We start from the raw sequence: 14,633 nt of genomic DNA, 5'->3' as shown, positions 1-14,633 counted from the left end.
CAGGGTAATTATTAATCCTCAAGTACGTAGCTAAGCACAGATTAAGAAAAGGTACAGCTTTCAGATAGTTAGAGACCAGAGACTAGACTTTCCACTTCACATCGCCCCTATATCGCCCAAAGCGGCCTTTCATCGCCCATTTTGACAAAAAAGTGGAAATTCAGGCTGGATCGTCGCCGAAAAATTATCCCCCTGACTTTCGGCTCACATCACCAATCTGATCGCCGAGGGGATTGCCCACACATCGCCCATTCTAACTTTCGGCACATCGCCAGCACATCACCGGGCTGAATAGTCACTTTTCCCGGACTTTACTCACAGAGCTCAGCACTACGGACGCCATTTTGACGCCATTTTGAATATCGGAGGAAAGGAGGGAGGCTGCAAAAACACGAGTGCTCTAATCATTTGTGAGTTATGTGTATTTGACAGATAAATCCAGTCAAATTTAAACATATTATTTATTATAATTATATTTTCATTTATTTTCATAGAAAGTAGAAAAGGCATTTATATAAACAGTGAAAGAATGGGGACTGCATCTTCTCTGCCATTACTTGTAAGTGCAGAACTGCTGGCATTTGAGCTTGAGTTAAGTGAAGGGGTCAATCGTAGAAGTTGCAGAGAAACGTGTGGACGTATGAGGAGACCTTACAGCCAAAGAACTTACAAGTAAAAGCAATCTTACCTGAACTTGTCTGATAAAGTGTGCTTTCGGAGGTTGCGTTTCTGAAAGGAGGTCATCGATGCGATTTGTCAGCTCATCAAGGGGGATCTGCAGCCTGCCAGCACCATCAGGACCGCACTGCCCGTTGAGGTAAAGGTTACTGCGGCACTATCCTTCTACGCATCGGGCTCCTTTCAGGCTTCAGCTGGCGACATCTGCCGTATCTCTCAGCATGCCACACACTGCTTCATTCGACAGGTGACTCAAGCCTTTTATGCTCGCAGGATGGATTTTATAAACTATCCTATGAGCAGGGAGGGCTTTGGGGTTCTCGAGAATAGCAAACTTCCCCAAAGTGCAGGGAGCAATAGACTGCACGCATATCGCCCTGAAATCACCTTTACAGAATGCGGAGGTGTTTCGTAACTGAAAGGGATTTCATTCGCTAAATGTGCAGCTCGTTGACGACCACAACCAGATTATCATGGCAGTTAATGCTAATTTTCCAGGCAACATCCATGATGCACACATCCTGCGTAAGAGTGCTGTCTCTGACCTGTTTGCCAATCAGCCACAAGATCATGGTTGGATGCTGGCGGATAAAGGATATGGCCTTGTCAGCTGGCTCATGACACCCCTGCTTAACCCCGTTACTAAGGCTGAGAACCGTTACAATGAAAGCCACATTGTTACACGCAACATCGTCGAAAAGACAATTGGAGTCCTAAAGCAGTGCTTCAGATGCCTGGACCACTCAGGAGGCAGCCTACAGTACCATCCTGACCAGGTTGCTGAGTTTATTGCGGCATTCGTCGGACCCCCTCGCCTCATTAGACGGCGCCGAGATGACGTCCGAAATCTCGGCCCACTGCCACCCCGGGTTAACTCGCCCCACCTTGCATACACCTCCTCAACAAGGACCTTGTTTGCCTCATCTGAGAAGGGCTTGGCCCTTTTGCGAGCCTCCTCCACATCCGATGATGATGCTGCTGACATTTTGATAACTTTTATAATATTTTGAACTCACATTTTCGACTACATTCTTTCAAATGTTTTAATCACCTTTTGCTCTCTTAATCCTCTCTTAATCCGTTCTTAATCTTAATTCTCTTTTAATCCTCTCAATGTTAATCCAAGCTCTCTCCTCCTTCTTGCTCTCTCTCTCTCTCTCCCACCACAATCGACCTTACTGCGCATGTGTGGATGACCCCTGATCTCCCGAAACGCGCAAAATGCTGTCAACTGTAAAAAAAAATCGCATGCGCAGAAGGCCGTTGCTAGGGAAGCTTTTGCCTTCCACATCACTGGCCGTTTGTTGGGCGAGCATCACATCGCTGACCTTTTGCATCGCCCATTTGACATCGCTGGCCTATCATCGAGTGGAAAATCGCTAACCAAAAAATGGGCGATGAGCCACTGATCGGTAAGGCTGGGACATTGAACATCGCTGGAACATCGCCCATTTTTTGGGCAATAGACAGCAAAGTGGAAAGTCTAGCCTCATGTTATTTATGAGGACCACTGATACACTGTTACAGAGAGAAAAAAGTTAATGTAAAAAATGTAACACTCAGGAATAGAGGCTAATTGTATCACCCCACATTTTTATGTATATATATTACTAGGCAGCTGTGAATTTCAACAAAATAATTCAAGGAGGCGATTCAGATGACATCTTAAGTGATCTTGCTGAAGTCTCCACTCCACGTACCTTTTTTCTAGAACCACTTAGGGTGGCATTGCATAAGATGGCTCTCTTTACTTGAGAGCAGGTTTTTGAATGCTTATTGGTGTATAATTAAATGATCATTACCAGCATTTTGAGAAGGGGAAATTATTTTTTGAAAAGAGTAATTAATTTGGTTAGCAGAACAGGCATCCGTATATAAATTGGAACAAATTTAAAGGGGGTGTGAGAACAGAGAGACAATGCACACATTATTGAAGGTGGCAGGACAGGTTAACAAAGCAGTTAATAAAGCATATGGGATCCTGGGCTTCATAAGAACATAAGAACATAAGAATTAGGAACAGGAGTAGGCCATCTAGCCCCTCGAGCCTGCTCCGCCATTCAACAAGATCATGGCTGATCAGGCCGTGGACTCAGCTCCACTTACCCGCCCGCTCCCCATAACCCTTAATTCTCTTATTGGTTAAAAATTCCGTTATTGGTTAAAAATTCCCTTATTGGTTAAAATTTCCCTTATTGGTTAAAATAAATAGAGACATTAGTCGAGAAATTCGATTTTAGCAACAACGGTATTTTTTTTGCCAAAATTACTGTTTTCGCTTCGCTACCACTAGTAGGCCGGATATTCAGCCTTTAATTTGCACAGCAGTAAAAATCGGCATTGCACGAGGATTCGCGGCACAAACCGCGAATTTCGGCAACTTTAGTCCGAGGCCGATAGCGCTGCGAGAGAGGCCTTGGGAGGAGGGAAAAACTTTTTTTTAAATTAGGAAAAAAAAAATTCACAAAACATTCACAAAACCCTTATCTACTAAATCGCTTTAACTTACCTTTTTGCGGGTCTTCATACTTACCGCTGCTGGCAGGGCCACAACAACAGGATCTGGGCGCAGAATATGGGTGCGGAGAGAACCAAATTTTTGGTGAAAATGCTATTTCGAGTCTTGCTCCTCTCCCTAGCAGTATGTGGAAAACGTCACCGCAAAAAGGTGCCCGAAGTTCCCGCCAACCGGTTTTTTGCCAGATATGGTGAAATATCGCCAAAAGCCCAGTTGCAAAGTCGTGAATTTCTAGCCCATCTACATAGAGTACAAAAGCCTGGAAATTATGCTAAACTGATATAAAATACGAGTTTGGCTCCAGCTGAAATATTGTGTCCAATTCTGGGCACCACACTTTAAGAAGGATGTGAAGGCTTTGGAGAGGGTACAGAAGAGATTTACTAGAATGGTTCCAGGGATGAGGGATTACAGTTACGTGGATAGACTGGAGAAGCTGGGGTTATTCTCATTGGAGCAGAGAAGGCTAAGAGGAGGTTTAATAGAGGTGTTTAAAATCATGAAGGGTTTAGATAGAGTAAATAAAGAGAAACGACTTCCAATGGCTGAAGGCTCAGTAACTAGAGGGCACAGATTTAATGTGATTGGCAAAAGAACCAGAGGCAAAATGAGGAAAAATATTTTTACATAACGAGTGGTTAGGATTTGGAATGCACTGCCTGATAGGGTGGTAGATACAGATTCAATAGTAGCCTTCAAAAGGGAATTGGATAAATACTTGAAGGAGAAAAAATTGCAGGGATATGGGGAAAGAGCGGGGAAGTGGGACTGACTGGATTGTTCTTCGAAAGAGCTGGCACAGACTTGATGGGCCGAATGGCCTTGTTCTGTACTGTACTGTTTTATAATTCTATCAAGTCAGAACTTATTGGAAAAAGTTTTACACGGATGCTGAAAATTTGAAAAGGTTGTGTAGATAATTATAGTTCAAGACATGAATCACCACCCATACTTGCTTGAAAAATAGCACTGCAGTTACAAAGACTGAACAGTAGAGGGTGCAGCAATTCTTCTAACATCATCTGAAACATCATATATCTAGTAAGTCCTATTGAAATAGTCTGTGCTGATTTTTATTCTATCTGTCTATATATATATAGATATATATGTTGTAGACATACGAACTTGGGATTTAATACCATAAACTGGGAAAAAGTATTGTTACTTTTTAAAAAGATGCAAAAAAGTGCAAGAGTCATTCTTAAAGATTTCAAAAATACCCTTAACTAAAATAAATCTATTATTTTATAGCATAACAGTATCAGAATTCAGTCTTATTATGTTACAGGTCATCTCATCCCACCCAAAGAGCCCGCAGGAACTTTTGTAACCAAGTCTTCTTGACTTGAGACAATAGTTTGTAGTGAATGAAAACAATAGCGCCTCTAATTACATTACATTTAAATACTTTCTTCAGTCAAATCAAGACAATACATTTTTGTACTCTAATATGTCTCAATACTTATCAGATTACTGTAATTTTTAAGATGTCTATCATTAAATGAATACATTTATTCATTCATGAGACTAATAATTCTCTTGACAATAGATTCTATACTGACCTATCCCACCTGCACAATGGATTTCGTGACAACTAGGCCAGGAGTAGAGTTCTGGTTATTGCTCCTAAACTCTGATATTACATCTCCAAGTCAACAAGACCTATTGGACATTTAATTATCCACCATAAGCTTTCAAAAAGAGGGCCATTTTATGCAGTGTCATTGTACATTCTGCGTCATTTACCGTATGACAAAAAAAAATAGAATGTAGCCATGAAGTGGTTTCACAAGAAATAGAAGCACTTAGTTTTCTTGGTGATGCTGTTTCAAGCAAATTGTTTACCATAAAAAAATGAATGAAATTCACTTAAATATTTTATTGCAATATTTCAGTGTATTATACATTGAACAGAATCATTCATTAGTTCACTGAGACCAAAACTAAACCAAATTGTATTTTATATCTTCATAATCATCGACAGTCATGAAGTAAGCTGCGGAGCTTCAGAATTCCAATGCAATCCTTTGCTTATGCCAACCTTCTCTGATAGCATAAAATGAGGTAATCAGCCATTCAGACCAGGAAGGTCCCAAGTTTGACCTTTGCCTTGTGCTGTGTTGGCTGATTTCAGCTGGGGCAGCAGTCGGGTGCTACAATGGCTCTCAGCACCCCTGGACCAGGGAGGCAAAAATTAAACAAATAATGGCCTCTGCTGGAAAATGGCAAATGTGGATATTGGAGGAGATCAATCAGGCGACTCTGTGATGTCCTCTGCACAGCCTACCAACACTCATCGCTTCTGCACAGTCGATGCACACACTTTAAGAACAGATTTTGATGGCAAATTTTATATCAGTTATGGAGCATCAGACATAGGCTTTAAAAAAACTGTGGATCTGAAATACAAACTATCATCTCAAAAATTTGAATGCAATCTTAAAATTGTAGAACACCGTGGTGCACCTTGGCATTATCATTTATAAATATGAGAACCGTAAGCATTGATAAAGTATGGCAATAAGTATTTAAGGCAGTTTTTCGTTTCATAAATTTCATATTAAAATGGATTCTATAAATTCATATGCATAAAAATCTAAATTTGAACCTGTTCATAGTCCTTTAAATCAATGACATCTTGTGATATGATTGACAGCAGATAATCCACCGACAATGCAAATTTAACATTTATCAGAGAAATTAAAAAACAATGACTGAGACTATATACCTACTTAGAAATATCAGTTTCTCCCAAATTCTCCCCTCCTTTCCTAAGTGGTTACTCATGCTGGGGGGAGCACTCTCAAACCTCTGGTACAGTCCCTCATTCAAGGGACTATTCTTCATTGATGATACTAGACAGCAAGTGTCCGCAGGCTTTAAGACCATAGAAAGCAGACACAGCAAAGCCTGACACACTCCTCACTATGGGGTCAAGTTTCGGGCCGTGCCTAGAACGAAGCAGCCCCGATATGGACGCGCGTTTTTCGCGCCTAAAAGCTCGACAAAAATCTACCTTGTAATTCTCGGGCTCCTTGCTGGTCCCTGGGAGCTCGGCGTGGCGCGCAGACAGCAGCGGGGGGGCGGAGCCACAGAGTTGCGCCGATTCTGCAAGTGGAGGGGGACGGGGCTAAGTCAAATGAGGGAACGTTATGCCGGCAGCCCCGCGTGTGCGCGTTGGAGCGCACACACACGCGCAGTAGCCCCGAAACATTGGCACTCAGCCATTTTTAAAGGAACTTAAAGAAAAGTGCTGATTTGTCTCGTGGACCTCTGGAAAGGCTTGGGATTGAATTTTGGTGATTTTTGGTGTCTGAAGGAGTGCTTTTAGCAGCCCTGTTGAATAAATCACCTGCTGAAATAAGTGCTGCTTTTCACTGCTAAACTTCCAGAACAGGTGCTGCATAGGTGCATGCAAATTAAGGACTGTATGTTTTGAAAAATAAGAGTGTCAATTTGATACAGCAATGGAACAACGTCCACCAAGAACAAAGAATTTGTTGCATGAGGAAGTGGAGATATTAGTAAACGTCATTGAGCAGAGATGGCAGGGGCTAGATACCAGCAACAGAGGTCGCATAAAAGTGCCACCTAAAGAAATGAAGAAACGCTGGAACCAAGTTGCAGAAGATTACTGCGCAGTGGTGCATACCCTGAGATCTGGAAGCCAATGTAAAAGGAAATGGCACGACCTTGGTCAAGTAATTAGTGTAAGTAATATTTTCATTTTTTAATGTAATCGTAATTGTAAATGTGACTATCTCTAAGTCCCACCCTGCAGAAAGACGCACTCTGTAAAAAGTTATATTTACTCTTTGCAGAAGAAATTGGCCCACAACAAAAGGGAAGCAACTCGGACAGGAGGAAGCACGCCCAATCTGCATCCACTGACACCCTTGGAACAGAGGGTAGCTCCTATGATGAGTCGTACATGGAGAAAAGCAATCAGTACAGCACAAGCTGGGCCCGCACGCGAGGAAGAAGGTTAGTCCTGAAAATGCATTGTGGCCCTTCAAATCAACCTGCTGACTGGCCTGCTATGTGTGAGAGTACTAATGCCACCCATGCGGCCCCCTCCCTTGCTGTTAAACATTTGACTGTTCTGATGTATTTTGCAGAACATGATGATGATAATGATGATGATAATGATGATGATGATGCTGCCAACCACGAGGATCCTGAAGATACAGAACAAGAACCAGTACAACCAGATGCGGACGATCCAGACTGGATGATGGCGGCGATGACTGAAATATCTAAAGAGAAAGAAGAGCTTCCAAATTAATGTTTATGAGCCCCCATTAAGGGGCATCAGAGTTTCAATCCCTTGCATAGGTTCTGGTTCCACCTTCCATGGTTTTGATTCTAATGTTGTGGGTCCCAGTGGTGCTGGTGATATAATGGGGCAGTTTACACCCATTCACCCACCATCCCAGCCCATGGCTCGCATTCGAGTGCTGTCGTTTGGAACACCGAGCGTCCCACCATCCCAGCCTGCACCTCCCAGTGTAGTGGTGCCGCGAGGCACACCCAGGCAGAGGAGAAGGAGATTGGAGACACGCTCTCCTGAGATGCAGCGTGCAACAGATGTGGCTCAGGTTGCAGCATTGGGTATGGAGACCAATGAGCTTACCCGATCACTCATTGGTAGCGTCAGTGCAGTGGGTGAAGAGGTGACGGTCCTGACGGGAGAAATAGCAGTAATGACACGGGAACTTAGGGAGGGAATGTCCGAGGGAGTGCAATCGACGGCACAGGCCATCAGGGAGGGCATGCAAGTGACGGCACAGGCCCTCATGGAGATAGCTGCTGCAATAAGGGCACACAGCCCAGCCAATCAAATGACACCCCCATGAAGAAGTGAACATTCACTGAGATATGGATGAGAAATGGTTGCTGCCTTTCTTTGCTGCATTTGTTCTTGTTCTTGATGTAGCTGGTAGTAGCATTTTTCAAATTGAAATTGTTTTGTAAGTTTTGTAACTTTACAACTTATAAGTGATCTTAGGGTTTTTAAGTGATCTTATAGTGTAAATGCTCTCACTTTTTGTAACTTATTTAATTTTGCACCTAAAAGTGATCCTGAAGTTTAAGTGGTCTTAAACGTGCAAGATTTTTCACATTGAAATTGTTCTGTAACTTTACAAGTTTATAAGTGATCTTAAAGTTTTTAAGTGATCTTCAAGAGTCATATTAAAAAGTGAAGTTTGATACAACAAATATTTTATTACAGTGATGTTAACTTTTCAATAAAATATTTTTTCATTAAGACTGAATCATCTTCCATTAACACAACACACGTAGGAACAACTCCAAAGAATAAATTAATTTGAAAAATTGTTAATTAAAAAAAATTGAGTTTAACAATTGTTGTGCCTTCTCTCTTAATTACATAAAGCATAACATATTTACAGTTGTTCAGCATCATTTGTTCAGTCTTTTATTATAGCATCACTTTACTTAAACTAAGCATATGCCAGACCAGTGCAGGCAAGGCAAAAATGAAACTCCACACAAATGCAACTTTTGCTTAACCGTAACTGTAAATGCAAATGTGAATATCCACAATGTAAGTTCATGCAAAGCGTTCATAAATGAGCTGCTGATGCAACAGTTTAGCAGCCGCGTAACTGCCACTAGGTACTGGTCTTCGGGGGGGGGGGGTGGTGGTACTGGTGCTAGATCGCCAGGCTGATTGCCCTCCCCTAGGTCCTCGCCAGCCTCTTCTTCCGTCTCTCATAGAAACATAGAAACATAGAAACATAGAAAATAGGTGCAGGAGTAGGCCATTCGGCCCTTCTAGCCTGCACCGCCATTCAATGAGTTCATGGCTGAACATTCAACTTCAGTACCCCATTCCTGCTTTCTCGCCATACCCCTTGATCCCCCTAGCAGTAAGGACCTCATCTAACTCCTTTTTGAATATATTTAGTGAATTGGCCTCAACAACTTTCTGTGGTAGAGAATTCCACAGGTTCACCACTCTCTGGGTGAAGAAGTTCCTCCGCATCTCGGTCCTAAATGGCTTACCCCTTATCCTTAGACTGTGACCCCTGGTTCTGGACTTCCCCAACATTGGGAACATTCTTCCTGCATCTAACCTGTCTAACCCCGTCAGAATTTTATATGTTTCTATGAGGTCCCCTCTCATTCTTCTGAACTCCAGTGAATACAAGCCCAGTTGATCCAGTCTTTCTTGATAGGTCAGTCCCGCCATCCCGGGAATCAGTCTGGTGAACCTTCGCTGCACTCCCTCAATAGCAAGAATGTCCTTCCTCAGGTTAGGAGACCAAAACTGTACACAATACTCCAGGTGTGGCCTCACCAATGCCCTGTACAACTGTAGCAACACCTCCCTGCCCCTGTACCCCTCCTCCTCGCCGGTTGGCTCTTCCGTCTCCCCTTCTTTTGGAGGTGGACCTACAGCCCGATCTGGCATGACTTGTCCTCTCCTTAGAGCTAGGTTATGCAGCATGCAACACACCACAATAAACTCAGTGACTTGGTCAGGGTGGTACTGTAGGCTGCCACCAGAATGATCCAGACATCTGAAGCATTGCTTTAAGACTCCAATTGTCTTTTCAATGATGTTGCGGGTCGCTATGTGACTTTCATTGTAACGCTTCTCTGCTTCAGTGATGGGATTATGCAGTGGGATCATCAGCCAACTGGCAAGTCCATATCCCTTATCCCCAAGCATCCAACCTTTTGGCTGATTGACAAACAGGTCAGGGATAGCACTCTCACATAGGATGTGCGCATCATGGATGCTGCCAGGAAATGTAGCATTTACTGTCATGATTATTTGGTTGTGGTCGACAAAAAGCTGCAGATTTAGGGAGTGGAACCCCTTTCTGTTATGAAACACCTCCGCGTTCTTTAAAGGGGCTTTCAGAGCAATGTGCGTGCAATCTATTACTTCCTGTACCTTGGGGAAGTGTGATATTCTGTAGAAACCCAAAGCCCTCTCAGTCTATGCCTCCCTGGTCATTGGGAAGCTTATGAAGTCCATCCTGCGAGCGTAAAGGGCTTCAGTCACCTGCTGAATGCAGCAGTGTGTGGCATGGTGAGAGATATGGCAGATGTTGCCAACTGAAGCTTGAAAAGATCCCGATGCATAGAAGGCTAGGGCAGCAGTAACCTTCACCTCAATGGACAGTGTGGTTCTGATGGTGCTGGAAGGCTGCAGATCCCCCTTGATGAGCTGGCAAATCCCATCGATGACCTTCCGGAAGCGCAGCCTCCTAAGACACGTATTTTCAGACAAGTTGAGGTAAGATTGCTTTTCCAAGTACCTTCGTTGGCTGTACGCTCGTGTCCTCTGTCTCTGCCTATGCATTACTCTGCCACCTCTTCGATTGATCCTTTCAGAAACCAGCGTGAAGCAGTTATAAGTAATGGCAGAGAAAGCATAGGCCCCATCACTATCAATAATTACTTTCACTAAATTAAACTAATCTCTCTACTCTCTACTCTCTACTCTCTCTACACTGTATACCAGTCAGTCTAATAGGCCCCAACAATATCAATAATTCTTTTCACTATCTATAAAAGCACTTTTCACAAAAAAATGCCTATACAATAGCTACTATTAATATATATACCATAATATAATATTCTGAGTTGATCTATCTATAAATAACTCTAAATAACTCACAACTATTTAGCTCGTTTTTTTCTGTTGTCTCCACCCTTCCTCTGATCTTCAAAATGGCGCCCGTAGTGCCCATTTCCTTCTGTAAAGCTCGGGAAAAGCAACTATTTCTCAGTGATGTTTTCGGTCTGCCATCAGCCCGGCGAAGTGCCGGCTATGTGCCGAAAGTTGGGATGGACCTTGTGTGGGCGATCTGTTCGCCGATCATGGTGAAACCATGGAATGTCGGACCAGAACCTATACAAGTGTTTGAAAAACTGATGTCTGTTGATGTGGACTGATACATATTAAGTTTAAAAGTCTCCCCTGAAGACATTTCAGTCAACCCCGCACCCACCCTTGGTCTGTATTGTCTGCATCTGGTTCTTCTGGATCTTCTTCTGTATCTTCAGGATCTTCAGGATTGGCATCATCATCTTCAAAATATAACGGAACAATCAAATGGTTAGCAGCACAGGAGGGGGCAGGAAGGGTGGCATGAGTAATCTCACACATAGCAGGCCAGGCAGCAGGTTGATTTGAAGGGCCACGATGAATTTTCAGGACTTACCCCCTCCCTCGCGTGTGGGCCCAGCTTGTGCTGTACTGATTGTTTTTCTCCAGGTACAACTCATCAAAGCAGCGACCCTCTCTTCCAAGGGTGTCAGTGGATGCAGATTTGTCATGCTTCCACCTGTTCAAGTTCTTTCCCTTTTATTGTGGGCCAATTTCTTCTGCAAAGATTAAAATTAACTTTTTACAGAATGCGTCTTTCTGCAGGGTGGGACATATACAGATGGTCACATTTACAATTGAGATTCCATTGAAAAATGAAAATATTACTTACACTAACTACTTGACCAAGGTCATGTTATTTTGTTTTACACTGGCTTCCAGATCTCCTGGTATGCACCACTGCGCAGTAATCTTCTGCAACTAGGTTCCAGCGTTTCTTCATTTCTTTGACTGCCACTTTTGTGCGACCTCTGTTGCTGGTATCCAGCTCCTGCCGTCTCTGCTCAATCACATTAACTAGTGTCTCCACTTCCTCATGCAAGCGTCGTCCGTGTACTGTAGTTAGATGACAGAGGATGGGACGAACTTGGATCAACCTGGAGGCGACGATGGTTGAACAGGTTCCCGTTGGTTCTATAGTTTAGTTCCACTCCAGCGGGGAGCTTGTTGTGAGTGAGATGGAGCATTGCATTGAGGAAGGTCGAGAAGAGCGATGGCGCGATGACGCAGCACTGCTTGATCCCAGTCCGGACGTGCTACAGTTAGGGTACAGTGTGAATTTCTGCGGTGCCCTGTTACAGAAAGACAATGGAAGCCTTAAGAGAATATACATTGTGCACTCACCAGAATGATGCCAACAATGAGAAACTGTAGTTATCAGTGTTAGCATTGGCTCAGTGTCAGAATTTTGCGGGTCATTTGGGAAGAATTATAGAAGATGACAAGGACACAGCAGAGAGTTGAAATTCTTCATAACTGTTTGTAACTGTGAGTGGGTGGGATTCCCCCTGTCTTTCCATTAGATAAAACAAACACTTGAATGGGTTGCACACACATTTTTGCGGGAAATGGTGCAGTATAAATTAATGGGGCTCAAGATGGAAAAAGCACCAGGGCCAGATTTAAAAAGGAAGACTTGGATTTATATAGTGCCTTTCACGACCACTGGATGTCTCAAAGTGCTTTACAGCCAATGGAGTACTTTTAGAGTGTAGTCACTGTTGTAATGTAGGAAACGCAGCAGCCAATTTGCGCACAAGCAAACTACCATAAACAGCAATGTGATAACTGTTATGTATGTAACCGTTGGCAACCCTTTATCACACTACCACCAGAGGGCCTACCTGTTGGAGTCCCAAGGGATCCCAGCATCCCTTGGGAATACTGTATATAAGCAGGTTTCCTGTACCAGCATTCTGGAGTTCAATTAAAGGAGCTAAGGTCACACTTACTCATTGCATACAGTTTCATCCTTTATTATGAGCATAATAATTGGCGACAAGGTAATAAACAACCGCGCAAAAATGCAAAGGACTGTTGGTATCCTGGAGAAATTCTCAGAAGGGGACGATTGGAAGGCCTTCGTGGAGAGACTCGACCAATATTTTGTGGCCAACGAGCTGAAAGGGGACGAGAACATTGCCAAATGGAGAGCGATCTTCCTTACCGTCTGTGGGGCAACAACCTATGGCCTCATGAAGAATCTTCTAGCTCCGGTGAAACCTACAACCAAATCCCATGAAGAGTTGTGTACGCTGGTACGGGAGCACTTAAATCCGAAGGAAAGCGTTTTGATGGCGAGGTATCGGTTCTACACGTGTCAACGGTCGAAGGGCCAGGAAGTGGTGAGCTACGTTGCCGAACTAAGACGCCTTGCAGGACATTGCGAATTCGATGGATTCCTTGAACAAATGCTAAGAGACTTTTTTGTGCTTGGTATTGGCCATGAGGTAATCCTTTGCAAACTATTGACTGTTGAAACACCGAACCTGAGCAAAGCCATAACGATAGCCCAGGCATTTATGTCCACCAGCGAAACACCAAACAAATTTCGCAGCATAAAGAGGTTTCGGCTATTCCTGTGCACAAAGTAACGTCGTTTCAAAGCAGGAATATACATAGCAGAACGTAAACGCCGGCTGCTGCACGACTTCAGATGACCGAGTGTCCATCAATCGTTAATGCGAGGCAGTTAACACCTTGTTGGCGTTGTGGAGGTGATCATCGGCCCCATCAATGCCGCTTCAAACACTATGTGTGCAACGGCTGCAGAACAATGGGACACCTCCAGCGAATGTGCAGGCGAGCTGCAAACCACCACATTGCAGAGGAAGATCGATCCATGGTGGATCAGGCTGAACTAGAGACTCGAACCAAGGAGGCAGATGGGAATAGGGTACACACCTTCACCACGAAATGTCCACCGATCATGTGAAAAGTTGAACTGAACGAAATTCCAGTATCCATGGAACTGGACACAGGTGCGAGTCAGTCTATAATAAGCAAAAAGGCCTCCGACAGGCTGTGGTGCAACAAGGCACATAAGCCAAAGCTCAGCCCCATGCACACCAAGCTAAGAACTTACGCCAAAGAGCTGATCCCTGTAATTGGCAGTGCAGAAGTAAAAGTCTCCTATGATGGAGCAGTGCACAAACTTCCACTATGGATCGTGCCAGGGGATGGCCCCACACTGTTCAGCAGAAGCTGGCTGGGAAAAATTTGCTGGAACTGGGATGACATCCGAGCGCTTTCGTCCGTCGACGACGCCTCATATGCCCAGGTTCTGAGCAGATTCCCATCATTGTTCGAGCCAGGCATTGGAAGTTTCTCGGGCGCGAAAGTGCAGATCCATTTGGTTCCCGGTACATGACCCAGCCACCACAAGGTACCGTATACGCTGCGAGTGAAAGTGGAAATTGAACTGGACAGGCTGCAGCAAGAGTGCATCATTGCGCCGGTGGAATTCAACAAGTGGGCCACTCCGATTGTCCCGGTACTCAAAGGTGACGGCACGGTCCGAATTTGCGGGGACTATAAAATAACGATTAACCATTTTTCGCTACAAGACCAGCACCCGCTACCCAAGGCAGACGACCTATTTGCGACCCTGGTTGGAGGAAAGACGTTCACCAAGTTGGACCTGACCTCGGCCTACATGACGTAGAACTGGAGGAATCTTCGAAAGGCCTCACCTGCATCAACACGCACAAAGGTCTATAACAGATGGCCGTTTGAGATTCGTTCGGCCGTGGCAATTTTCCAATGGAACATGGAGAGCCTGCTAAAGTC

This window comes from Pristiophorus japonicus, chromosome 8 (assembly GCF_044704955.1).
Source record: "Pristiophorus japonicus isolate sPriJap1 chromosome 8, sPriJap1.hap1, whole genome shotgun sequence".
NCBI classification, from domain to species: domain Eukaryota; kingdom Metazoa; phylum Chordata; class Chondrichthyes; family Pristiophoridae; genus Pristiophorus; species Pristiophorus japonicus.
Note: the sequence above shows the minus strand (reverse complement) of the source record.